Here is a 25,751-nt window from a genome sequence, read left to right as displayed (position 1 = left end):
GCGTTTCCCCCACCATGTATAATATTTTTACCAAGCCCCTTTTTGATGATCTGGACTGTCTGGGTGTCACCTACATTAACTATGCAGATGACACCCAGATTCTCATACCACTTAGAGGGGATTATGAAAAGGATTCGGCCTTGGTGAATAGAATATACCTCATCATCCAGGCATGGATGGCACTCCATGGTCTATAGAAGCACACCAAGGGCTTTTTTGATTTGGACCAATATGTCCTAGTTACTTTCCAGCCATTAAGGAATTACATTATATCACACAAACGGTTTGTTGGAGAATGATGTAAAGATGATATATTCATTGTTTGTTGGATAGCTGTTTTTTTATACATATATGTTTACAGGATGTCCCTGTTAAGGCTGACCCTATCCCTGTATGGTGACTGGTGTTTATTCTACCGGGATTGTTTTGAAGACAGAGCTGTTGAATTCTCCATGGTCAGTTATGCATTGCTAAATCCACACTTATTAAAATCAGAATAGGTCAAGAAAATAGTTTTCTGAGATTCTATTTGAATTATATTGTTTCTCTATCTTATTCCGGAAGGCATAAGCTGCTCCTGGATTTGTTCTCTTGATTTTAATGACCAGCTAGCACGATTATTGTCTTGGGGAGTTGATCTTTTCATTGACAAAGGTGTACTAAAACTCTGCATGCGCATAGTACAACAGCTTTGGAAACTAAAAATCACTCGATTCTAATTAAGTTATTGGTCCTGAAGAAGACGATCCCAATCGCTAGATCGTTGAAACCGGTCGACCCCACCACACGTGAGCTGTCTCATGCCTGAAAGATGTCCAGAAAAGAAGAACAAGGACACTTATGAGTAAAAAGAAACAAAATTAAAAACATTGGCAACAAACACATTTTACGCTTTTCATCACCAAGTGATTTTTAGTTTTCAAAGCTGTTGTACTCTGCGCATGCAGAGTTTTAGTACAACACCTTTGTCAGAAAAAAGGTCAACTCCCCAAGACAATAATCGTGCTACCTGATCATTAAAATCAAGAGAACAAATCCAGGAGCAGCTTATGCCTTACGGAATAAGATAGAGAAACAATATAATTCAAATAGAATCTCAGAAAACTATTTCCTGCTTTTCTTGACCTATTCTGATTTTTAATAAGTGTGGATTTATCAATGCAGAACTGACCATGCAGAATTCAACAGCTGTGTCTTCGAAACAATCCCGGGAGAATAAACACCAGTTGCCATACAGGAATAGGGTCAGCCTTAACAGGGACATCCTGTGAACATATATGTTAAAAAAACAGCTATACAACAAAGTAATGTATCATCTTTGCATCATTCTCCAACAAACCGTTTCTGTGTGATATAACTCCATGGTCTATGCCTGAATGATGACAAAACAGAACTCATTATTCTGGGGACCACAACTAATATCAATACATTTGGTCACAAATACACCTCCTTTGACATAGACAGCAACACGATCAAGGTCTCCAAGGAGGTAAAAACTTTTGGTTTTTACCTGGATTCTAGCCGTACATTGGCAAAACAGGTGAATGCAATGGCATCTTCCACAGTTTACACATGTAGGCTGATTAGATCGGCCAGACCCTTCCTCTCAACAAGTAGCTGTACCACATTGGCTAAAGCACTGTTTTGTCCAAATAGGACTACTGTAATGCCCTATACCTTGGCTCCAGTAAATACATCACCAGGAAAATTCAAACCTTGCAAAACAACGCCTGGAGAGCAGCTCTAGGAATAGCCAAAAAAGTACATATCTCAGCGGTAAGGAGGGAATCTAACTGGCTTTCCACCATCGATAAAATCAAGCTAAAAACTGCTTCACTAACCGTCAAGTGTCTAAACAACATGGCACCCCGTTACTCAATAGACAGAATCGACATAAAACCTACTCTCGAACCCACCACTGATGCCTACACTAACTGCCTGACAATCCCCACTTTCAAAATGACGAAAGTTGGCGGCAACAGTTTCCCAGTCAAAACGGCCCAACTCTGGAACTCCTCCCTCCCCCTCTCTAAGGGGATACCAAACTTCAGACTTAACCTTATCAACTGGTTCAAAGAAAATTGTCATTAACACTAGCTTGACCCCCTCGGATCTTCCCTGACTTTTTGTATATGTAGCTTACCCCTCTTATTATAGCCACCTTACTACTGTGATATACTGTCACCCATGACCTTGTACTTGGTAACTTTTATATTGTGTAACACTTGCACTGTTTAATTTCTTTGCCTGTCATTACCATCTAACTGTACTTTACACTGTATTCTGTATTGCATTTGTAACTCTGTAAGCTGAAAATATTCTTATCTCTGCGCCCCGATACCTTCGGGTTTGGTGCGCATTATAAATAAACAAACAAGCTTTTCTAGCACTTAACAGCGTTCATCCTTTACTTGCTTCATTTAGCAGGGAGAGTAATGCTCAATGTGTAGTGCTGCTTTATATTGTCTCCATCTTAAGATAAGGCCATATGTGGAGCCTCTGGGAATGATGTGTCTCTGTGTGAAAATGTATGTAGATTGATATGTATCCATTGCATCATTGCATACGTTATCTTTCTCTTTCATTGGTTTATAACTTAGCCTGCGCATCTAACCAGCACTTGGAAAATGGCTGTCTCCTTAAAGACAGTGCATATAAGGAAAAATGTGCCTCAGTGGTTAAAAATGGCATACAATCCTTCAACTTCTACATAGTCCTGTTTCGGTATACGTTTAACTACTTTGTGAAAACTTGAATATCCGCTATCTTTAAAATAGGAAACACAGATATAAAACAAACGATGAATTTATGAAATTATACAATCACACTGCGCCACACAAAATAAGTTTTGTGCACATATGCACATTCTTTTAATTCATTCGAAGATCAGCCTGACACGTGTTTCGAGACTTGTCTCTTCTTCTGAGGCTGAGACAATTAGTATCTTATAGTTAGGGAATTCATTGGTAACAATCTTGAACATTATTACGAACTTCAAAGGCAAAAAACGCAATGTTCAACAAGGAGTGTCACAAGACATGATTCCCATATGTAACAGTCCATTGACAATATAAATCCATGAACAAAAAACAATTTACATTAGGTAGAATGCAATGATACAAAACATACATGTTCGAAAGAGGGATAGAAAAGAGAAACAATGAGGGAGGGGAGAAACAAAAGTAATATAAACAGCCAATTAGTCGGGCTTGAATCATAATAAAATTGTTACAAACACAGATTTTAGAACGCTAGCAGAACACAAAAAAGGATACTCAGGTGTACAAAAAAAGATACAAGTTGAGTTCCCGGAGGGCTTCTCACAATTGGCTATTCCGGGTGACTTCTAAGGAGATGAGTTTGATGATTTGAAAACCTTCCAACCAATGCCACTCTCAGACTATTGATAAAAAAAAAACAGCCTGAGAGAGTAATTAGTGGAAAGGGCCAGATATGGGACGGATACCACCAGTCTGCTGGATAAAGGATAAGGAGTTTTAGTCACATGATCTAATTACTATGTATGGGTTAGATTAAGGATACACTAACCTGCAGTTTGTGTGGACTGAAGACTGAGTTCCAGGAATACACATCCGAAAATAAAAACCAACGAAGGGAAAAAGGGAAGTTAGTAAGGTAACTAACCCGAACGGAACGAGGGCCGCACTAGTGACGGGTTGGTGCACACCGGATAGCGTCCATAAAGTTCAGTGGACTATCCTTGTAGAAAAGTAGATTGAATTGGATGGAGGTCCGGATGGAAAAGGTAATCCTAGAACAGGAAGGTCCAGGATAGGTTGGGACTGGCAGAGCCCTTTAAGGGAGGTTTGAGATGGGAAGGAACAGGACTCAGTTCTCACCTATAAATCACCCCCCCCCCCCTGTGGGTACAGCATAACTGGATAAGGAAAAGGAGGAATTGGAGTATCTGAAATCCAGACGTGGAGAATAGAATAACCAGCTGAAGATAGCAGTATGAACCGCAGGGTGTTGCTGCGAGGACCCAGAGGACCGCGGCGTCAGGATAGCTGGAGTTCTTGCCGAGACTAGCAACGCGGGTCCGGCTGATTGCAAAGGAAAAGCAGTCTGGAAACTGCCGTGTATAGCAGCGCGGATCCGGCTGGCAGTAAAGGAAAGAGCAGTTCAGGAAAATGCCGAAAATAGCAGCGCGGGTCCGGCTGGTAGCAAAGGAAAGAGCAGTTTGGAAAATGCTTAGAAGCAAGGTAGAATACCGAGCTCCGGAACGAAGATCAAAGAACAACGATCAGAAGCGCTGATTCGCGGGAGGCTTCTGTTTAAATGCGAGTCAGCTGATGAGAATGCGGGAGTAGCGCGAGTCAGCTGCTGAGAGCGTGTGAGTAGCGCGATGACGTCCAGTCATGTGATACTCGCGCATACCTGTGGAATGCAATTGGTATTGGTAAATGGTATGCGCGGTATGCATGATATGGAATGTCTGTCGGTTCGCAAAAGGCAGAAGGTAAGGAAGTCTGACAAGGTATTAGCGGGAATGAAGGCGTTTGCCAGGAAGCTTCCCCCAGAGTCGCCACCGAGTATAAAATGGTCTGGCTGATCTCTGGGCTGTACGTGTAGGGTGCTGAGCACGAGCATGGGAGGACCTGGCAGGCATGACAAAAATAAACATATGTATGTGTATGGTCATTTGGGCCGTGTGTCACATCACATATGCCTCTTGATTAAAAATAAATTGTAATTACCTCTGTCGATTGCAGATTCACATAAGTCACTATAATAGAATGTAAATGTTTGTTCACATATGTGCACAATGTTAGAATCCATTAGTCTAGTCGTGTAATTTGATAACTCTAGTTATAGCAACGACCCTGAACTTACCAATGTACTTATTCCCAAAAGGTCATTAAAAAAAAACACCTGCCAAAAAGACGATTTTGAGTGAGATTCTATATCTTCCCAATGTGCAATAATTTCTCTATGATGTAACATTCAAACAACAAGAAATGTGTAATTACCTGTGTGTCACTGCGCTGTTGCGACTGAAAATATTCACTATTTGTAAATTGCGCAATCCCATCATTATTCATATAGTTGCAATCTCATATCCATTAATCATTTGTGCGTTGATGTCAGTCAAATGCTGAGACAAGGGTACATCGAAAGAATAAAGAAACTGCAACGATCTTGATTAGTTAAGGGCTCCAATCTAATCAGATAAACTACATGGTATCCCCTTCAGGGACCGTGACTAAATTCGCTGTGTTCCTGCTTACCTGCCTTTCAGCATCGAACTGAATCAAGGGAGATCGTGTTGCCGCGTACAGCCTACATTCATAGATTCAAGGTTGTCTGACCGCCGTGGTGCTGCACATTACAGCGGTCGATGTCTGATACCGTCCACCATTTTAGATGAGTATCTATCAACGTCCAAAACAGTCCAATATACTCCAATACAATAACATTAACAGTGCGGATACCCATAAATTTGTGTCAAAGGATTGTCTGGCCTTCTGAACCTCCATGGTGTAATCCGGAAAGAACCCTATCTGGTTGCCATTGTAGGTGATGGGGGCAGTGGCCCTTGGCACTTGCAGAAGAGCGTGCAGTGGGACGACCTGTCTGGATTCTGTAGGCTCTTTCTATAGAAAAGAATTCAGAGAGCTTCTATGGAGCAAACATATCCGTGAGACACTGCTCCAGGAAGAGCTCCATGTATGGCCTTTCCTCTTTTTCCGGCCTTCCGAGGATGCAAAGGTTGTTGCAGCATGACTTCCCCTCGCTGTTTTCCGCTCTATTCCAGGTGAGTACGTTTCTGGCAGATTGCCACAAGTTGCTTCTCCATGTGTATAAGCGCATCCTCAGACTGAAATGCACTGTTCTGCCTCTCTCACTCTTGAAGCGAGCTTCTGAAAATCATGCCGGAGAAAGGACACTTCCGATAAGAGTCATCAATTTTTTTCTTGATGGAGGGTCTGGACTCTCCTATGGCTCCCCCCTGATGTCCATAAGGGAGATCTGCGAGTCTTGCGCCTCCACCCCCATACTTATTTTCGCCAGGGTGGTAGCTATGGAAGGCAGAAGGCCACTTACTGTATACTCTTCCATCTTACTCTGGAGTTCAGCTTTCCTGCCTTTATCCTTGAACATGGCGTCACGTATAACTGACTCAGGTGGCCATCCCATTGCCCCGTCCCCCCTCCCCCGTTAGTGCCTGCTGCTACTGACATTCGTGCAGTTGAGGGATCCACAACCAAGGAGCCAACATGCTTATTTGCCCCCCTGTGGGGCAACATCCAGAGCACCCACAACCGTGTCCTGTCGAAAGAGTGCACCGCCTGTGTTATTTCCAGTAGGGTCCTTGTGGCCAGAAGAAATCCCCTGTGCAATATGCCCCCCAAATGTCAGCAGGGGACCACAGGTGGGGGCTCTGCTTACAAAGATGACAGTGCCACTACGCTGTCATGCTCGCTGCACCCCAAGGACAGATCTCTACCCCCAAGAAAGTGCTGCAGCCTTCTTATAGATGTTGATAGAGAGCTCCATTTCAATAGCGCCTGGACCAGCATTTTCATTTACTGCCCAAAGTTATCGTTGGGCCAGCCAGCCATCAGCGGTCAATTAAGCAGACCTCTGCTGCACTTGTACCGTGCAAGCTGGGTCCTGACCTCTTCCGACACCCAACACTGTCTCCACTGGCTTAGCAATCTGTGCTGCATGCTCCGGTCCCCGGCGCAACGTTGCCACGTTACAGTGCGGGCACACGAGCGCCCAGGTCCCAGTGAGCTCTGTGTCCCTCACCAGTACTTGCCGGATCCCCCGCAGTAATACTCTCCTCAGTCCCCGCCGGCGTACTTTCCTTTTCTTGCTGGCCTCTGCCGGCAACGTTGGCTCCAGCAGCCCACCACACCAGTTGCTTCTGCAACAATGGCACCTGGCCACTCCAATCGAGCGGTCGGTTAGTGGGGATCCTGGCACCAATTCTGCTCAGGAAACAAGCGATGCAAAACAGAGGCGTTTCGCAGTGGGGTACTGCCAAAGGCACAGTGGTTTTTAAACAAAACCTGGATTAACAACTCAGGATGTCAGCAGCCCCAGCGCAGCTATGGTGGCTCACAACCTCATACGCTTGCCGCTTAACAGCACACCTTGGTTTCAGCACCGTTGACGTCTCCGGCACAGTTTACAACTCTGCAAGCCCCAGCGCTTGCTTTGTTTCCTAGCGGTACGAGTGTGGACAAGGAGATGCCTCCAGCACTGTCATTTCTAATGGATTGTGTTCTCCCACATATTCCTCATGTTTGATATATTCGTAATTCTGTTTGCAGCTTCAGAAATGTTTTCCCATAGTAGCGGGTGTTGTCGACTCATGACCCTTGACTGCCTCCGTCCTGTACTCTGCTGTGTTGTCGATGCTGGTATGCCCATTGACTTTGTTCCGTTTTTCCTTATGTTCAGCACGCTTTGGAAGGGTCATCGCCTCAGCGATTTTTCACTGCGTTTTCCAGTGTTTCAAAGGTTTTCGGCTATGTCTACACCAAAAACTGGTTTTAAAAGGTGTTCCGACTGTGGAGCTAAATGTCCATTACAGACCCACATCAGATCTACCTTTGGTGTTTGGGAGTTGACCATAAAGTCGACGACTGCGGTTCCTGTCAGTCGATGACTGCGAAGACCTTGAGGGAGAGGAAGGGGATGCTCGCCGCAGATGGGTCCCTTTCTAAATCTCCTTCATCAACCCCTTCCGAAAAGGAGGTCATGAGCCAAAATCAAGTGAGATTTCCCCTGTTAAGAAGTGTTCCAAACATAAGCGCTCTAGATCTCGTCACGCATCCTTGTCTTCCTTGCATAAAGAAACATCACCATCATTCACGATAGTCTTTGACAGACTCACCTGACAGAAAACAGATTAGCTTTTCCAGCAAGTTGGCATCTTGAGCTGACTCTGAGATTCTTCGTCTGGATGTGTTTAAGCAGGCGGCTCCAACTGCTCCTTCATAGGTACCCAATTAGGCTTTGGACACCACATTGCTTAGTAAGGCTGGCAGGGCGTCTTCAGAGACCACTACTTGCACGCCTAAGAGCCCGGGTAGTAAATCTGCTCGATTTTTGATGAAAGTGCGGGCACCAGGTCAGTTGAGGCCAGTGTTGCCGTCAAAGTAGACACCCCCAGCGCCTTCAAAGCCATAGACGACCTGGAAGTCTTTGAAAGATTCTTCAAAGGCTTTCAAGCCTTTACCAAGGACAAACTTCTTCAGGTCCATGGCGAACATTTTTGAGGATGAGGAATAGGGAGATGTGCCTTTTGGTTTGTGTTTCGGCATCCCTAATGCTCTTAAAGAATTAATTTCAGAGGAATCCAAAACTTAAGGACACTCTGAGAGATGCTAGTAGCTTGGACAGCTCGCCAGAAACAGATTCTGCCACTGCAGATTCTGTTGGATGGGCTGACCCTTGTGCTGACTCTTCCTATAGGTCAGTTATGGTCATGGTCACAGAGTATCTAGGCTTGGGCAGACCAGGGGGGATTTTGAGGAGCCGGGAATGAGACACGGACACAGAGGCCTCATCGATTTTGTTATGAACGTTTATTGAAAAAAATGGGGCTTGGAAAATGCCTCACTATCCCTATTCTAGGAGGCAATTCCCTACCTCGACCACAACAAATGGCTCAGTCCTTTATCAGGATGTCCAGTGCAATAAATGTCCTGTGTCCGTAGTGCTATTCTAGCCTTCACACTCTAAAAACTAACGCTATGGTGAAAAGGGTATTGTCTCTGATTTGCAAAAGTGCTCAATCCCACAGAAAAGTTCAAATCCAACAGAAAGGTATCAAATGGACAATGTTCACAGTTCAAGGGATTCCCTGGACCGTTGGGTAAAGTTCATATAAAGAATAGTCAAGTCCCTCAGAAGCCAAGAGGATCACTCTGTCCTCTTGGTGTGTTCCCAGTGCATGGGGAAACAGCTCCCTTCCTCAGGTTTTCTCTTCACCTTTAATGTGATTCAAATCCTAAGGGCATACAACTTCCTAGGGATTCTCCTTTTGACTTTTTGGTATTTAAATGTGGATCCCAGGCTCTCAGGGGACAGGGTATCTTCCCCTGCCCTGCTCTTCTGGCAATTTTACATCAGTTACCAATCTCAAGGGCATGGATCTTCCTTGAGATTCTCTTTTCCAGATTAACAGCAGTTCACACACTTAAGGTTCACCTGGTACAATCTCCTGCCAGTACTTTATGCTTTGACTTTTCCTATTAACCATGAAATTACATTATCCCACCTCTGGCATATCCAGTCTTGTTTCACACAGCTCTTTTCAATATTCGCTTCCTTTTTCATCAAAGGATTCTTTGCCCCTTTTTCGTGAGCACTTCCCTTTATGTTGCATTCACCCTTGAGATATGGGTTGAATAACACATTTGTAGTTTAGTTCACAAATGCGGTACACTCTGTCAGGCAACACAGTAACCCATCTCCTTTGTCTGGGCTTTCCGGTTGCTCTTTGCGTTCCCTTGCTTTGGTTCCCTGTAATCAGTGTTATATCCACAGAGCAGCATATGTGTGCATCCAACCCGGTAACCCATCTACTTTCCATGGGCTTAACGGTTGCTTATCGTGTTCCTTCGCTCTGGGATTCTTCAGCTGGATAGCTTTACGTGTGACCCAATAACCGCTGTGTTCTTGGCATGCATCTTTCTACGGTCCGCTGATCCGCTGCCTTCCGTTCTTGGGCGGCGAACCGTCTGCACCTGGGGTTCTCTCTCCCATGCTTGGGCTCGCTACCGCACCATCTCCCACGGTGTGGTCCACTTTTAGTGTGAAGTTATGGCAGAAAAAGTCACGAGTCCACAGCGCTTATACAGTGATTAAAAAAATAAACATCAAGGCTGCGGGTATCTGGGCGGTGTGGGTGTACTGCCAATACACATCCACAGGAATAGTTGAAGAAAAACAAAGATGTTCCCAGTCTCACTGCGCCAAGAAATTATAATTAGTTGTTTGTGCAAAGAGAAGCCTTTATTGTTTGTGCGAAGAAAAGCCTGACACGTGTTTCAAGCTGTGTACAGCTTTTCATCAGAGGCTTAGGTTGCAGCAATAAGAACTCCACATTTAAAGTAGGACAATGCCGGTTACAGTTCTCAAAATGCCTCGCAGTTGCGGAAAGCTCAATGACCGTGTGTTTCAGTCTACTTGTGTTACCATTGCACGACAAGACTGAAACACACGGTCATTGAGCTTTCCGCAACTGCGAGGCATTTTGAGAACTGTATCTGGCATTGTCCTACTTTAAATGTGGAGTACTTATTGCTGCAACCTAAGCCTCTGATGAAAAGCTGTACACAGCTTGAAACACGTGTCAGGCTTTTCTTCGCACAAACAACTAATTATAATTTCTTGGTGCAGTGAGACTGGGAACATCTTTGTTTTTCTTCACTTTTAGAGTGCTTCTTGGTGTTGTCACAGGTCGCGGTGCAACCCAGCGGCTGCAGTTCTCTCCTCTCCTTGTCTCCATCAGCTGTAGCGGATGTTGCTTTAAACTTCCTGGCATGATGACATATTCTACCACGTCTAGACAGTAGCGTTGGTTTACCGTTCTTCATCTGTATTGTTCCATTGCTGTTTCTTGGATGACGTTGAGGAAGTTGATACTGGCCCTCAATGGGAATTATCATTACTTGTCCCTGTCTCTTCCTCGTCCCATTTGTTAGCACACTGTTCTTTTGGAGGCTGTTTGAGAGTATTTAATGTAGACCTAGCAAGAGGTGGAGGGAGAGGGTTAAAATATGCCATTAAGGCACGTGGAATGGAGGAAACATCCCTAGAAAGGAATGGAGGGCATGTGACTTTCACCAATGATGTCATGTAATTTTCCAGAGGGTTACCCCCCCAAGTGGTGCTCCCTCATATTGCCACCGCTGGGGTCAGGATCAGGTAGTGGCTGCTGTCCCCTGGCCACATAGGGGGGAGGGAGTTGTGCCAGGGAAAGGAGTGATGACATCACCAGATTCATTGACCTATCTTTGAGGAGAATGAACTCCGACATCCTGGATAGAGGTCCCCAGAGGGAGCATGCGTTGGCTTTTTCCACTGCTTTAAGAACCAAGGTATTTGAAAACTGGTTAAAACCAGATACTACACCTGCTGTTCACAAAGATCTGATACACAAAGAATAGGGTTGTCCTGATTTGCTAATGTGGATTTGGGGGACAATAAACAGTATTCAAACAGAGAAAAGGGAAAATCCACATGTATTCACCAAGTTATTTGGAGGGGTTAGTAATGGAGGTTTAGGAAAGACCAGTGCCAATGCTCAAAAAAAGTCATCAAAAGGAGGAAACAGAAGAAAATACAGGTGTGTCTTTAGAATTCTAAGTATTTATCATCAACATAAAAATTGTTTCAAGCATTAATAGATATGCAAAAAAATGTATTTGAGGTGAATATTTAGAAAAGATTGAGAAAGAATAAAAACATTGCTGAACAAAACAACATTAAGAAAATCACATGAAATGTTTTTGTAGTGAGAACAATACAAAGAGTTCAGAGAGTAGTTAGATATGTTTATCTACCACTGATATGCACCAACTCTTTGCCTCATTGGTTAGAATTAATTCATGTTGGTTGGTTGCATAGGTGGTTATAAGGTAGAGTATGTGTATGATCAGATTCTGATCATATCTGGTTGTGATAAACTTGCCAAGTCTGCCAACGTGTTTGCCTGTGTTGCAAAATAGTCATAAAAGAGCTTCCTAAAGTAGTTAACCACAGTCTAATAAACAGAACACAAAAAAAGGGAATAAATGTGGTTAGGTGAAGCGCTGTAACACGTTTCGGCTGGCCGGAATTGGCGGCATTAGAGTTCAGCCTTCTTCCGGGCAAAAACGGGTACCTCAGTCTCCTAAAGGAGGGGAGGGGAAAGAGGGGGAAGGCAAGAAGAAAAAGCAGATACAAGGAAATATCAGTAGTGCATTGAAGTACGCAGCTGTAGTTAGTGTTTCCTTTTGGGAAGGCCTAGACATGAGCTACAAGGTTTTATTTATAAAAAAGATATGTCACCTCAATACTCACCCTGAGGTTTCAAACAGGGTTATTAGGGAGGTGTAATCTTGGTTCCAGAACCGCAGATTTCCTATGCTGTGGCCATGCTGTGCACTACTTCTTATTTTAATAAAGTAACTGCAGTAGTCTCATAGTAGGACTAGTACTGGTGGTTCCTGGGAAATGTGACTTGCCCCAGGGTAGATTCCACGGCAGGTAATGGTTAAAGCTGCCTGTGGATGTAAAAATAATGCATCCAGTCAGTATGGGAGGGGTAGTTAAACCCCGGGAATACAGACAGACTCTTGCTACTGCGTAGCACAGCTTTTAAATGTAGTTTTGGTGAGGAAAGGCTATTTTTGTAAAAGAAATAGTCAAGGTACTATTTGTAGCATATTTGTCGGTTCTTACCTCTGGAAGATCCGGATCTTGATACATGGAGTGTGACTTGAACGTGGGCGGAGGGTCTACGCATAGGAAAAGTGCTGCTGTGTGCGCTGTGGAGTTCTGTTAACTTCATGCAGAATCTCCACATGTAAAGAAGTCCCGTGCGCTAGGTAAGACAAAAGAGAACAGCAGACACATTAGGTCTGTTTGCTCAAAGTGGGGGGCCATATTGCTAAGTATCTCCAATAGTTATACGTTGCACTGGGTATATGTATGGACCCAGTATATATATGGGGGCTTACAGTAAGGATCTCGCTGTAAGGCCAGGTATAGTCTGTCAAAGGAGTGGAGCTGCTGGAACAGGAGCTGTATCCGTAGTCTGTGGGCATCCTCTCCTGTGAGCATAGAAAAGCTGCTTGGAGTGGAGCATGCGCAGTCGGATGCCTGTTGAAAGCGGCTGGGTTGGTAGTCATGGAAACATACGCGCGGCCCGTCACAGTTGCAAACGGGCCGATGGAGCGAACCTTAAATTAATTAAAGGTAAATATATTATGTGCTATCTGGAAGGGGCAAACAAGCCCGAAGTGGCTAGTGCAAAATGCACTGGAGAATCCAGATGCGCTCTGTGAAATGCGTCCGATCAGTGTCACTGAGTTTATGCATGTGCACTGGACCTAATGGTCGTGAAAATAATGGAGCTACCCTGTGATGTAAGGAGCAAACAGTATAGCAACTACGGTAGGGCTTGGATTGTCATACAGTGCCCCTTGTCAGATGGACTGATATATGTTGCTGGTTAAAGAGTGGGCTATTGGTGCCCGATATTCTGGCATAGAGCTGTGTGGACTTGAAGTACCTAGCGTAATATGTACAGATGCCACTAGTCAGAAAGGATAGTACTTGATTCCTGTGGGGAATCAAAAAGAAGCTGATCTAGTGGATATATAAGGGTGGTAACCTACTGAAGTTTGGTATTTTTTTTTTATTTTTTTTTTTTTATTTGGTTGGCTAATTAGATTAACCTTTCAAAACAAAACATGATTTTATACAGGAACATATACAATACAAGTAATCAAAATATACCAAATAAACACATAAAAAATCATACAGTATCACATATGATTAACATAATTGATCTTACAGATCAAAAATTAAATAATTAAAAGTTAAAAACACCACAGTAGAGACAGATATGATCGCATTATCAATGTATATTAAAAAAGAAAAAATTACCCTGTTCTTTCCCAATTCTTCCATTTTTTCAAGCCAGTTGGTTACTTGGACATTTGGGACATAGAAGCTTATTTAGGAATTGAATAGTGGCTATTCTTACTGTGATCTTTGGGGTCGCAAATAGCTCATTCCATAGTTCATCATTAGAACGTCTTATGCAGTGGTGCCTTGTTAATTTATCAATAATATCTTTTCTCTGCATTTTTAAAGCCACGCATTCTATTAATAAATGTTTCAAATTTTCTTTAACTAATCCATCATTACAGAATCGGCAGAATGAAGCATCTGGCTTAATGATGCCCCTCCTTAACAAAATTTGTTTGGTCGGCCATAGATTCAGGCGGAATCTCAGTATTTGATTTCTGAGTTTATGAGAGGGACATTTCAGTAGATAATCAGTGGTTTGGCGGAATTTTTTATGCCCAAACAGAGATCTATCAAAATCTTTTAATTTAAACAATCTTGTTGGGTTAGATTCCAATCAAGTTGGTATAATTTAGTTTTGGCTTTAATAGGATTGGTTAGTAAAATATCTAATGAGATGTTTGCTTCCGTCAAATCAGACATGACAGCCGCTCTCCAACTGGATGGAAACAATTGTACCGAGCGTAATAGATAATCTGCCAGGATCTTAAGTATACCATTACTTGACAGGCCTAACACACATTTCCTAAATAAACAGCATCTCTTCCACGATGCATGTATGTTTACTGATAAAATTCCCAACTCAAAGCGAAGCAGTGCTGTTGGACTAGAATTTGGAAGATTCAAGACTTTCTTCCAGAATTTTGCCTCAAGTTTATTCCAATAACAAGCCTCCAAAGGCAACCAAGCCTCACACCCATAAGTAATAATAGGGAGTACCTTTTGCTGGTAGAAGATAAGAATATGCTTACATGAAAATTTACCATACTTATGTTGCAGAATTCTCGCTTGAGATATTAGTGTGGTCAGTTTACCCTTTAAACTGAACTGAAGTTTGGTATATATTGACATGTTACCACTAGGACAATAGTAGTGCGAGGCACACTAGACTGGTAAGGAGAGGTAGCGAGGTCAGGGGATTGGTGAGACCGGACCGTAGTAAGTGGAATGTTACTGGCAGGGTCCCGGCTCTCCGATTGTGGCAACAATGGGTCCTGGTTGTCACACGGTTAAGGCTTCACATTGGGACTAGGAATTCATTGTTTAGACCAGTATTGAAAGAATCCATCCTATGGATCCAGCGTGATTCCTTAGTGAGTAGGCATTTGGTAGTGTTGGCAGAGTTACTCACTGTGTCTACAATCCACCATAGTATGCCATCAGCCGTATGGAGGGCTTCTATGTAGTGGTTAACCAGAGGGGCACCTAATTTTTGACATCTTATTCTTGATCTGTGTTCACAGATACGTAAATGGATGGGTCTAAGGGTTTGGCCTACATAACGCAGGCCACAAGGGCATTCTATTATATAGACGGCTTGCTTGGTCTTGCAATTGGTAAGGTTATGTAGTGTTCAAACTCGGTCTCCGATAGGAAAGTCTTTGATTTTTTTAGTAAATCTGCATACAGTGCAGTTGCCACAGGGGAAATTGCCTACTGTGGTTCTCAAATTCCAAAGACCAGATCTCGGTGGTGGTGGTACGAATTTAGAATGCATTAGATGGTTCTTTCAAATTCTTTGCCCGTTTATAGACTGTACGAGGTAGAGGTTCATCGGGTAGACTCAGTCTTGTGAGAGCCCAATGTTTAGACAGTATGTTGCAGATTTGGGAAGCATGGAGTCTGTGTGCGATAACACAGGTAGTTCTAGATTCATTTTCAACCCTGTGTTGTATTCTTTCACCAGTGAGTATGGCTTCTCTGTTGCTAAACCTTGCTTGTTTTTTGGATCCAGAGATGATGTGGCGCGGGTAACCTCTCTCCAAGAGTCTATTGTCTAAGTCAGAGGCATGCTCATAGAAGTCTTAGGTCTCTGTACAGTTCCTCCTAATGCAGAGTTATTGATCCGTATAGTAGGTTTTCGCGTGTGTGTTTAGGGTGGTCGCTGAGGAAGTGTAAGAGTATTCCTATCGCTGGGTTTTCTGAATAAATTACATTTGACAGTACCATTGTTATGTTGGATTTCTAGGTCTAAAAAATTGACCTCTTGGTTGCTGTTTGTTTATTTATTTAGTAATGCGCGCCAAACCCTTGGGTAGCTGGGCACAGTAGGGCAAGATAACTTGGTTGGTTACAGAGTGTGTCACATAAATACACGTACTTACAGGTAATATGTATTTGCTGCTACTTCCGGTTACAGTAGGGTGGGTACATTCAGTGTCAAATGCAGAGGCCGTAGTAGTGCAGGGTACAGACAGAAGGCAGGTTATAGGTCATTTGTTCGTAGCCATTTAAGTACATTGAGTCTAAATTTAGGGTATGGTTGTTCCTTTCTGAGGTCAGGCAGGAGCGTGTTCCAAGTTTGTGCAGCTATGACTGGGAAGCTAGTTCCACCGGCTGTTGATTGTTTAAATCTAGGGATCTCTAGAGTGTGGGCATTGGACGCTCTAAACGGATGGGTTGTAGATCTCCTGTTTATCCTTTCTGCAAGGTATGGTGGTGCTAAGTTATTCAGACATTTATAAGTGATAGAGACTGTTTTCAAGAGGATCCTGTCAGTTATTTTTAACCAGTGGACCTCCCTTCTAGAGTTAGAGCTATGCTCTCTAAGGGGGATGTTCAGAGCTGCTCTTAGAGCATTATTCTGCATTCTTTGGATTTTATCTGTGATATATTTATTGGCACCAGAGTACAGGGCATTAGAATAGTCTAGACAACACAAGGGCATTGGCCAGGGTAATGCAGCTCGAAGTAGAGAGGAATGGTCTACATGCTTGGATAAGCTTGCAGGTGTAGGCTGTTGTGGATGCAAGTGAGTTAACTTGTTTTTAAGCGTGAGGGTAGAGTCAAGATAGAAGCCTAGTGTCTTGACCGCAGGCATCACCTTGATGAGGTTATTGTCGATATTAAAGAAAGTATAGCTAGGGCCAGGTTTTTTAATGTTACTTTCAGAGCTTAGGATTAGTATCTGTTTTATCGTCGTTCAAGCAGAGGCTATGAGATGCCATCCATGCCTGAATGAGGAGGTATAACCTATTTACTAAGGCTGTGTCCTCAGAGAAGTTGCCTGAAAGGGTAATAAGGATCTGGGTATCATCTGCGTAGTTTGTGTAGGTGATACCCAGTCTGTCCAACTTATCAAACAAAGGCTTAGTAAAAACATAGTGGGTGAGACGCAGGATCCTTGTGGTACTCCACTTGATATTTGAATTGGGTCAGCGGAAGCTGATGGGGAAAAGACTCGCATTGTTCGGGTGCCCAAGAAGGATTGGACCCAGGCTATGGCCTCCCATGAAAAGTGGGCTGCCGACCTAAGGTGGTTGCATAAAATTGCATGATCCACTAGGTCGAAGGCTGCAGAGAGATCCAGGAGAATAAGCATAGGTGTTTTCCCATTATCCTTCAACTCGTCAATTTGGGTCTCGAGGTCTAGAAGGGCTGTTTCCGTGCCGTGGAGAGGGTGGAAGCCAGATTGTCGTGATAGAGTAGTTGATTAGCTTCTAAGTATTCCTGAATTTGAATGTAGGGTACTCTGTCAATAATTTTGAGTAGAAAGGGGACAGTGGTAATAGGTCTATAATTGGTGGGGATAGTGAGGTCTAACGTTTGTTTTTTAAGCAGGGGGAGGACCCAGGATTCTTTCAGATTATTAGGCACAGTGTTAGTTTTAAAGGAGGCGTTGATAAGCTTAGAGATGAATGGGGCCAAGTCTCTAGCTGTGTCCTTCATGATTTGGGCAGGGCAGCTGTCGCCCTTGCAATTTGATTTGGTTTTAAGGAGAGTATGACTTTCTCTGTCTCAAGGATAGAGATCTTATTAAATCTAATTGGTAATATTGTAGTGTTCCCAGTGTGTTGGGAAGGTTGCTGCTCAGATGGGGGCAGAGAGGCCTTTTTGTTAGATATTTTCAGTTGGAGCGATGTAATTTTATTTGAGAAGGCATTTTGAATTGCAGTACACCATGGCTTGTCCTTTGGGACATTGTCTGCCGGAGGAGTAGGGGATTCCATTTCACGAAGGATGGTGAAGAGTTCCTTGGTGTTGGACTTAGCTTTCGCAATTCTCTCATTGAATATATTTTTTTTAGTGTTGATTATTTCTTTTTTGTAGTGTTTGGAGTGGTCCGCTAGTTTAGTCTTGTTGGCGTTAGTAGGGGAGTGACGCCAGATGGTTTGCAACTTTCTTTTTTGTAATCTTAATTCTTTAAATTGAGGTGAGATTTCTGTGTGCCGTTGCGCAGTTTGACTGGAGCAATAGTGTCCAAGGCCTTAGTCATTGCATTATTGACAACCTCTACTAGTAGTTTAGGGTCTGCGTTTTTAAGGTTGTTGACGGAAGGAAGGAGGTGCGGCAATAATTATTTTGCTGTAATATCCTTTTTACTTCTAGTTGGGGGTGCCATATCAATGATTTTGGGGCTGAGGAAGTCAAGCGTGGCAGAGAAAGTGATTAATTGGTGATCAGTCCACGGTTGCGGGGCAATATCAGTAATGGTAATGTTCCAGTTTAGTTCGGCCACCCAATCAAGGGTCCTACCTTTGCTATGGGTAGGGGATAGTACTTTTTGTACGAGTCCCTGATCATTAAGAAGAGCAGCTATAGTTTGGGCATGTTTATTGTCATGTCGTTAAAGCCAAGATTAAAGTCCCCCAGTATAAGAGTATGTGAGTGGTCTTTAGTGTTGTTGGCTATGAGGTTAGTTAGGTCCTCCTCGAAGGTTCCGAGTGGTCCAGGAGGTCTGTATACAAAGGTAGATAGTTAACGTGCGATTGTTAGATAGAAGTTGTTTAGCCGTAAGTACCTCACATGATGAGCAAGGAGGTGAGGTGGCAAGTCTGATAGATAGGTGACTTTTGGAGATAATGGCTAGGCCGCCTCCTCTGGAATTAGGCCTGTCTACTCTAAGTATCTGGTAACCGTCAGGTACTGCCACCATAAGGGTTGGTCCTGCTGCCTCATTAAGCCAGGTTTCAGTTATGGCGAGTAGGTCCAGATTCCCGTTGTGTAGGGTGTTAGCAATTTCAGTGGCATGGGCCACCAGAGTTCTGGCATTGATAAGTGATCCAGATAGTCAGTGTGCTATTAGTTGTAGAGTTAGAGGGAGGTTTAGCCATTGGTTTATTAAGGCTGGCAACATTTTTAGGAGTAGTAGCAGTATGAGTGAGATTCCATTTATTAGGATTGGACATCGCTGTACGGTTATTTAAGTTAATATTTTTTGGTTCATAGAGGCATGACAGTCTGGATCTAAGTCTCATGTTTCTGTCCTGAGGAGGGCATGTTAAGATAGTGGTAAGGGCCATTATGGCGAGGAGGCCAGGTATAAGTACTGTGGGCTGGGTCCTCTGGTTTTCGATCATATTCAGGTAGTTAAGGAAGTAGGATAGCACAAGGTGGGCTTTTCAATTATCGCCTACTAGGTAGGCTAAAATCCATTTGCGCAGGTAGGCTAAATAATTGACGTAAGCACTCAATTTGCACAGGTAGGCTAAAATCAATTGTGTGGGTAGGCTAAAATCAATTACATAAGGCAAGCTAAAATCAATTTGCGCAGGTAGGTTAAATCAATGAATAGGCACTCAATTTGCACAGGTAGGCTAAAATCAATTGCACAGGTGGGCTAGAATCAATTGTGTGGGTAGGCTAAAATCAATGACATAAGGCAGGCTAAAATCAATTTACACAGGTAGGCTAAAATCAATGACATGGGCACTCAATTTGCGCAGGTAGGCTAAAACCAATTTGCGCAGGTAGGCTAAAACCAATTTGCGCAGGTAGGCTAAAACCAATTTGCGCAGGTAGGCTAAGATCAATTGCACAGGTGGGCTAGAATCAATTGTGTGGGTAGGCTAAAATCAATTGCATAAGGCAAGCTAAAATCATTTTGCGCAGGTAGGCTAAATCAATGACATAAGCACTCAATTTTCACAGGTAGGCACAGGTAGACTAAAATCAATTTGCGCAGGTAGGCTAAATCAATTAAATAGGCACTCAATTTGCACAGGTAGGCTACAATTGCGCAGGTAGGCTAAAATTAATTGCACAGATAGGCTAAAATCAATTTGCGTAGGTAGGCTAAATCAATTACATGGGCACGCAATTTGCGCAGGTAGGCTAAAATCAATTGCACAGGTGAGCTAGAATCAATTGTGTGGGTAGGCTAAGATCAATTGCATAACGCAAGCTAAAATCAATTTGCACAGGTAGGCTAAAATCAATTTGCATAAGGTAAGCTAGGATATATGGACAGTAGTATGGAGCACATTTGCTAGCATATGGGTGGTGCACCATACTATGGCGGTAAAAGGTCAGCATATAGAATTAACTCTGTTGGCAGTGTCGTAGCTAGTTGTGAGAGTGTAGAAAGCAGTATTTAGGCGAATACAAAAAGTGTCAACATGTAACCATGTTAGGTCACGACATGCGAGTGTAGGTGCAAATTGGACAATAATAGCGGCCCATACTACTTAATGTGGTTGCGGGAGTGGAGGTGAGTTCGGTATACAAGGCTCTAGTGTTAGTCAGGTTTAGTCAGGATGCGCAATGTTAGAATCATATCAGCAGGAGGCCGAAGGCAGGTAGTAGTTCTTACTTCTGGGGGATTTTGTTCAGGAAGCTTAGGGGTGGTGTCCAGCGCACAACCAGTGCGCGAACAGGCGCAGAACAGGGCCTTATACTGGGCTTCGACTGGCCGGCTCTTCCGACTGCCGGCGGATTTTGGCAAAGAGATTAGGCCCGTTGCCTAGCAATGCCATGAGGCTGTGCCTCGTTGTGGCGCCGCAACACACCCGACATTTTGAATGAGGGGCAGTCGGCGTGATGAGAGTAGTGAAGATTGTGCATCAAGGGCTTCTCAATGTGGGGCGATGTGGGCTCTGAGGGGCCCAGGCAGGCACACAAATACACGGGGGCTGCGCAGGAGTGGAGGATGCCTCACCGGTAGTGTGATCAGCTGCGGGCAGGACCGAAGGCTTCTGGACACGTGTAGGTCGAGTTGTTGCAGATCTGTTGGTCCTAGTGGGGGGTTCCTGCCCTCACCACCACGGGAAGAATATTGCATGGTAAATTGAATGTTGGGGTCTCTACCAGTAAGCCATTGTTGAAATCTAACTAGTTCGACAGAGCCAGCCCAGGTAAATAGAATGTCATCTATGTAGCGCTTCCATTCTGTAATTTGGTCTCTGAATGGGTTATGGATGGATAAAACATTTGTTTCCTCAAAGTCCGCCATATAGATTACTGCAAGACTGGAGGCAAAGTTCGCCCCCATTCCAGTGCTTTTTGTCTGAAAGTAAAATTGTCCGTTGAATTCAAAATCATTTTTGGATAGAGCTAGAGTCAATAGCTCAATTATAAAGTTTCCAGGGACTCTACTCTGTAAATTAGATTGAATCAAGTATTTGTGCATGCATTCAGTGGCTGCTATATGGGGTATGCTGGTGTATAAGGAGCATATATCCATAGCTACCAGAAGGTGGGTGTTGTTGTTGAAGGGGAGGCCCTCCAATATTTGGATGGTCTAGATGGTATCAAATAGATACGTTGGTGTCATGCTACTGATGGGTTTGAGAAAAGCATCAATGAATTGGCATATGGGTTCTAAAACCGACCCACATCCAGAGACGATGGGTCGTCCGGGTGGGGTCTCCATATTTTTATGAATCTTAGGGAGCGCGTAAAAAGAAGGAATTCTCCCTTGGTTGGTAGTTAGAAATTCAAGTTCCTTAGCTGAGATCCATTGGCGATCTCGAGCAGACTTGGCCATTTCACTGATTTCGGCTGAGATGGTCAAATTAGGGTCATGTTTTATCTTTTTGTAGCTTTCCTCGTCTGTGAGTAACGTCATGACCATATCTTTGTATTGTGTAGTAGTCATAAGCACGATACCCCCTCCCTTATCGGCTGGTTTGAGGACTATCGACCTGTTGTTGGATAATTCTGATAATGCTTGTTTTTCCTCTTTGGAGATATTGTGATGTTATTTCCATTTAGTATTTTTTTTAACTTGTTGAGGTCTGTCATTACGCATTTCTCAAAGGCGATGGTCTCCGATGGAACTTGATGGTCCTGTGGACAAAAAGTGGAAGGGACGTATAGTCCTGAGTCAACCTCATTTTCTAGGAGGCTTTGTACCTCAAAGAAAATTTTGAGGCGTAGTGTACGGAAGAACTTTCTGATTTCTAGCTCTGTTTTGAACCAGTCTGTCGGGTGGGTAGGTACATAGGAGAGATGCTTGGACAATAGAGATGTTTGTGCTGAGATCACAAAGATCTGGCAAGGAAATACAGACCTGCCTCAATTGATACAGATTTATTTTCAAAACACTCCACCCGGAGAGCCTGGAGGTTCAGGAAGCCACTTCAACCTCTAAGACGACAGCCTCCCCATCTATCCCTCCAGATAGGGATGATAAGAGGTTTGATGCCTTGGGGAAGAGCGTGTTCTCGGCAGGCTGTATGGCCTCGAAGCCCATCAATGCTACTTATCCTCTTGCCATGTACACGCACACCTTGTGGGGGGGGAAGTGGCTTTGGCTGCGCGGCACATTCCTGAAGGGGAGGACAGAGAAGGTGCCTGTCTCTACAGTCTGGATTCGATTGCTCAGACTTTCTTATCAGAACCATAGTGGCGAGTACTGTCCCTAGGAGATATGCATGGCTGAGAAAGTACAGTTTTTCTCCTGACGTCCAGTCGAAACTATTGGACATGCCAACTCGCTGGGAACAGTGATATGCCAGCCTTAACAATTGCAGGGATCTTCACATAACTGGAAGGGTGGGCCTTTTCATTTCTATTCCTCAATTGCAAGAGGAAGAGGCCAGTTTGCACAGAGGGGTTGGAGAAGAGCTCCTTGTTGTTCACGAGAATGAGGAGTTAAGGCTCTACTTTTTAGCCCTCTGCCTTGCCCTGTCTGTAACCTCGCCGTGATACCCAAGGGTCTGGGCGAGTAACAAATGTAATAAATAAATAAAAATAAATCAAATAAAAATCAAGTGCAAAACCCCTTTCTATTAGTCCTTGACACACAGGTCTGTGGTGGGGGGCATGCGGATAGTGGCTCATGGCTACTGCCTCCCTTTTCTAAAAAGACCCCCAGATTGTCCTCCAGGAAGTCGATGCTTAAAAGATCTGAATCCACTCCTCCTACAGAAGATTCTCACCCTTTTGGAGGAAGGTGCGATAGTCAGTGCCTTTAACCAAGAGGAATTAAGGTTGGTACTATCCTTATTTTCTAATATCCCAAGAAGAATGGAGGACTGCAGACCATCTTGGACTTAGACGCCTGAACAAGTTCCTCAGAAAAAACATGTTCAATATGGTTACTCTTTCGCAGATCCTTCAGGCACTTCGACTTCAGGATTATTTGGTGTCACATGATCTTCAGGATGCTTACTTTCATTTGCCAATACATCCCAAGGACAGAAAGTACCTGAGGTTTGCCACTGACTCTTCTTATTTTCAATTTTGTGTTCTGCCTTTCGGCTCACCCCCTGCCCAAAGGGTCTTTACCAAGCTGATGGCAGTGCTGGCAGCAAGCCTAGGGAGGGGAGGAAATCACATATTCCCCTATTTGCACAATTGGCTGATCAGTGCTTGTTCTCCCAGACAGGCTCAAGATCATCTCAGATGCACTTGCCACTTTCCTCACAAGCTGGGCTTCTCCCTAAATGTCAAGATGTCCCATGTGGCACCTTCTCAAAAGCTTCAATTTATTGCAGTGGTCCTGGACCCGTCCTCTGGGTAAAGCCTTTTCACCCCTCTTCCCTTCAATGGGCCCTCAGAGATCCCAGAGGTCACAGTTCTCTGGCAGAATGACAGGCCTTCTTCAGGTCCAGAACCGGGTCGCACGGGATGATCTGTGGTGGGCCTGTTCGGAGTACGTAATGAAAGGAGAATCTTTTTGGCAACCATGGCTGGAGATAACAGTTGTGACAGACGCCTCCCTCACAGCGTGGGGAGCTCACATGAATGACCTGTCAATAAGCGTTTGTTGGTCTCCATCGGAGTCCAAACGTCACATAAATCTTTTATAGCGGAGTGCAATCATACTAGCGCTGATGGCTTTTCTGCCTTCTGTATGAGGAAAGACTGTTCTGATAATGACGAACAACACAGTAGTCATCTATTACCTCAACAAGAGAGGTGGTGTAGGGTCACTGCCGCTGTGCAGAGCAGTTCTGGTTTTAGGCACTAAGAGAATAAATCTCTGCTGGCAGTTCACCCAGCCAGACAAGGAAATACAGCGGCAGGTTCTCTGAGCAGACAGAGCACTGTCTCCCACAAGGAGATGCTACCTGTTTTGCTCCAAGGAATTTCCTCAGATAAGAGCTTTAGGGGATGTGTTAGTGGACTGAGAATTTCCACTCATGTATGCTTTCCCACCAGTCCCCGCCATTCCTCATGTCACCAGCAGATTGAGGACGTTTGGGAAATCCATGATCCTGATTGCTCCGGATTGGGCCAGGAGAACTTGTTAACTGGACCTTCCAGAGATGGCCATCTGCCCACCACTTTGTCTTCCCCAAAGAAAGGATTTGCTCTTGCAAGAGGGAGGTCTCATTCTTCACCCAGGAATCGGTACTCTGAACCTTCACGTCTGGTTTCATAGTGGGTAAGATACAAGGATTGGGACCCTCAGGAAGATGTAATGGAGGTATTTGTTTCGGCCAGAAGGCCAGCATCAAAGTCTCTGTACTGCTGCTGTTGGAACACGTTTTCCATCAAATATTGATCCTTTTACTTGCAACATTCCATCTGTGTTATCATGCTGATTACATCTGGCCCATCAGGGGCTTTAGGTTTCCATGGTTAAGGGTTACCTAGCCGTGATTTCTATTTTTAAGCGCTCAACTGATCAGGGTTCCCATTTCAAAATCCCTATAGTAGTTTAGTTTCTGAAGGGACTGACAAATATCTTTCCTCTGGCCCCTTTTATTGTACCGGTATGGATTTGAATTTGGTGTTAAAGTACCTAATGTGAGCTCCTTTTGAACCATTGCATTCTTGTCCACTCAGAATGAGGAGGAGAAAGCGGGGGTATTGGAGTAGAGTAGGAGAGGCGGGAGTACTAAGATCAGTGAAAGGATAGGAAGTGAGCAACTGAGAGAACAGACCAGGGTTTCTGTAATTGGCACGAATAAAGACATGTTTTCTATTGAGAAACCTTGGAAATCGTAGGCTAGGTTCCCACCTAGAACAACCCCATAGGTAGCCATACAGATAAGGCTGGAAATAGTTTTTTAGATAGTAGGGTTACCAATCACTAGTTGACTACACTGGGATTCAGGAACACCTGGGCTAGAGAGTGGGAAACCCATGGGCTAGAGAGTGGGAAACCCATGGGAGCTGAGAGAGACTCTCAATGGTGTAAACTCCCTACGCCTTTTGCAGCCCAGTATTGTTTTGAATAATCTATACATTGATGACTGTAACAGTTGATATACCTTCAGTTATTTTTGATACTAAAACCCCTTTTTCCTGGAGACTGAGGGAGTAGTAAGGCTATTTGTGACACTAGATAGGAATGCTGCTTTGGAAGGTACTGGCTAGTGCTTCTTTGCCAGATCTCTGCAGACAACCAGGGCAGGAGGAGGCCTCTCACATTCAGAAAGAACAGGGTTAGAGGGGGCTGAACAGAAAGGGAGTCCTGTTTTCCTGGGAAGAACTTGTACCAACATTTCTGTCAGGCCAGGCTGTTTTTTTAGTCAGCCACTGGATAGTTCTCTCCAGGCATTTTACAGACTTTGCGACAGTGTGGTGGAAATTCACAATCACACAACCATAGAGAGTCATCCTGTGTAATATGTAGCTCATGAGAGGTGTCCAATACATTTGCCTACCCAATCTTGGTGGCCAGATCACCATGGACCTCATGTTGACCAGGAAAGCTTCTAGCTCACCCTCTTTAAAAATGGATTAGTTCCTCTTCCTCATCCAGTATCTTATCCGATTGCTGGAATTAATGAAGTGGCAGGCAGGTTGGGATGTGGTGGGAGATAAGAAAATTCCCGAACTCTTGCCCGAATGGCATA

General features: G+C 44.0%; 1 protein-coding gene across 4 annotated transcripts in view; it reads left to right on the top strand.

Moving 5' to 3' along the window:
* The window catches only part of CHD6 (chromodomain helicase DNA binding protein 6), a 2,307,824-nt gene that overhangs the window by 1,038,807 nt on the left and 1,243,266 nt on the right, over window positions 1-25,751 (top strand). The window lies entirely within an intron of this gene.

Source organism: Ambystoma mexicanum, chromosome 3p, assembly GCF_040938575.1.
Source record: "Ambystoma mexicanum isolate Mex_15411 chromosome 3p, UKY_AmexF1_1, whole genome shotgun sequence".
Classification (NCBI taxonomy): domain Eukaryota; kingdom Metazoa; phylum Chordata; class Amphibia; order Caudata; family Ambystomatidae; genus Ambystoma; species Ambystoma mexicanum.
The sequence above is the reverse complement of the archived record's forward strand: the minus strand, read 5'-3'. Positions and strand labels throughout refer to the sequence as shown.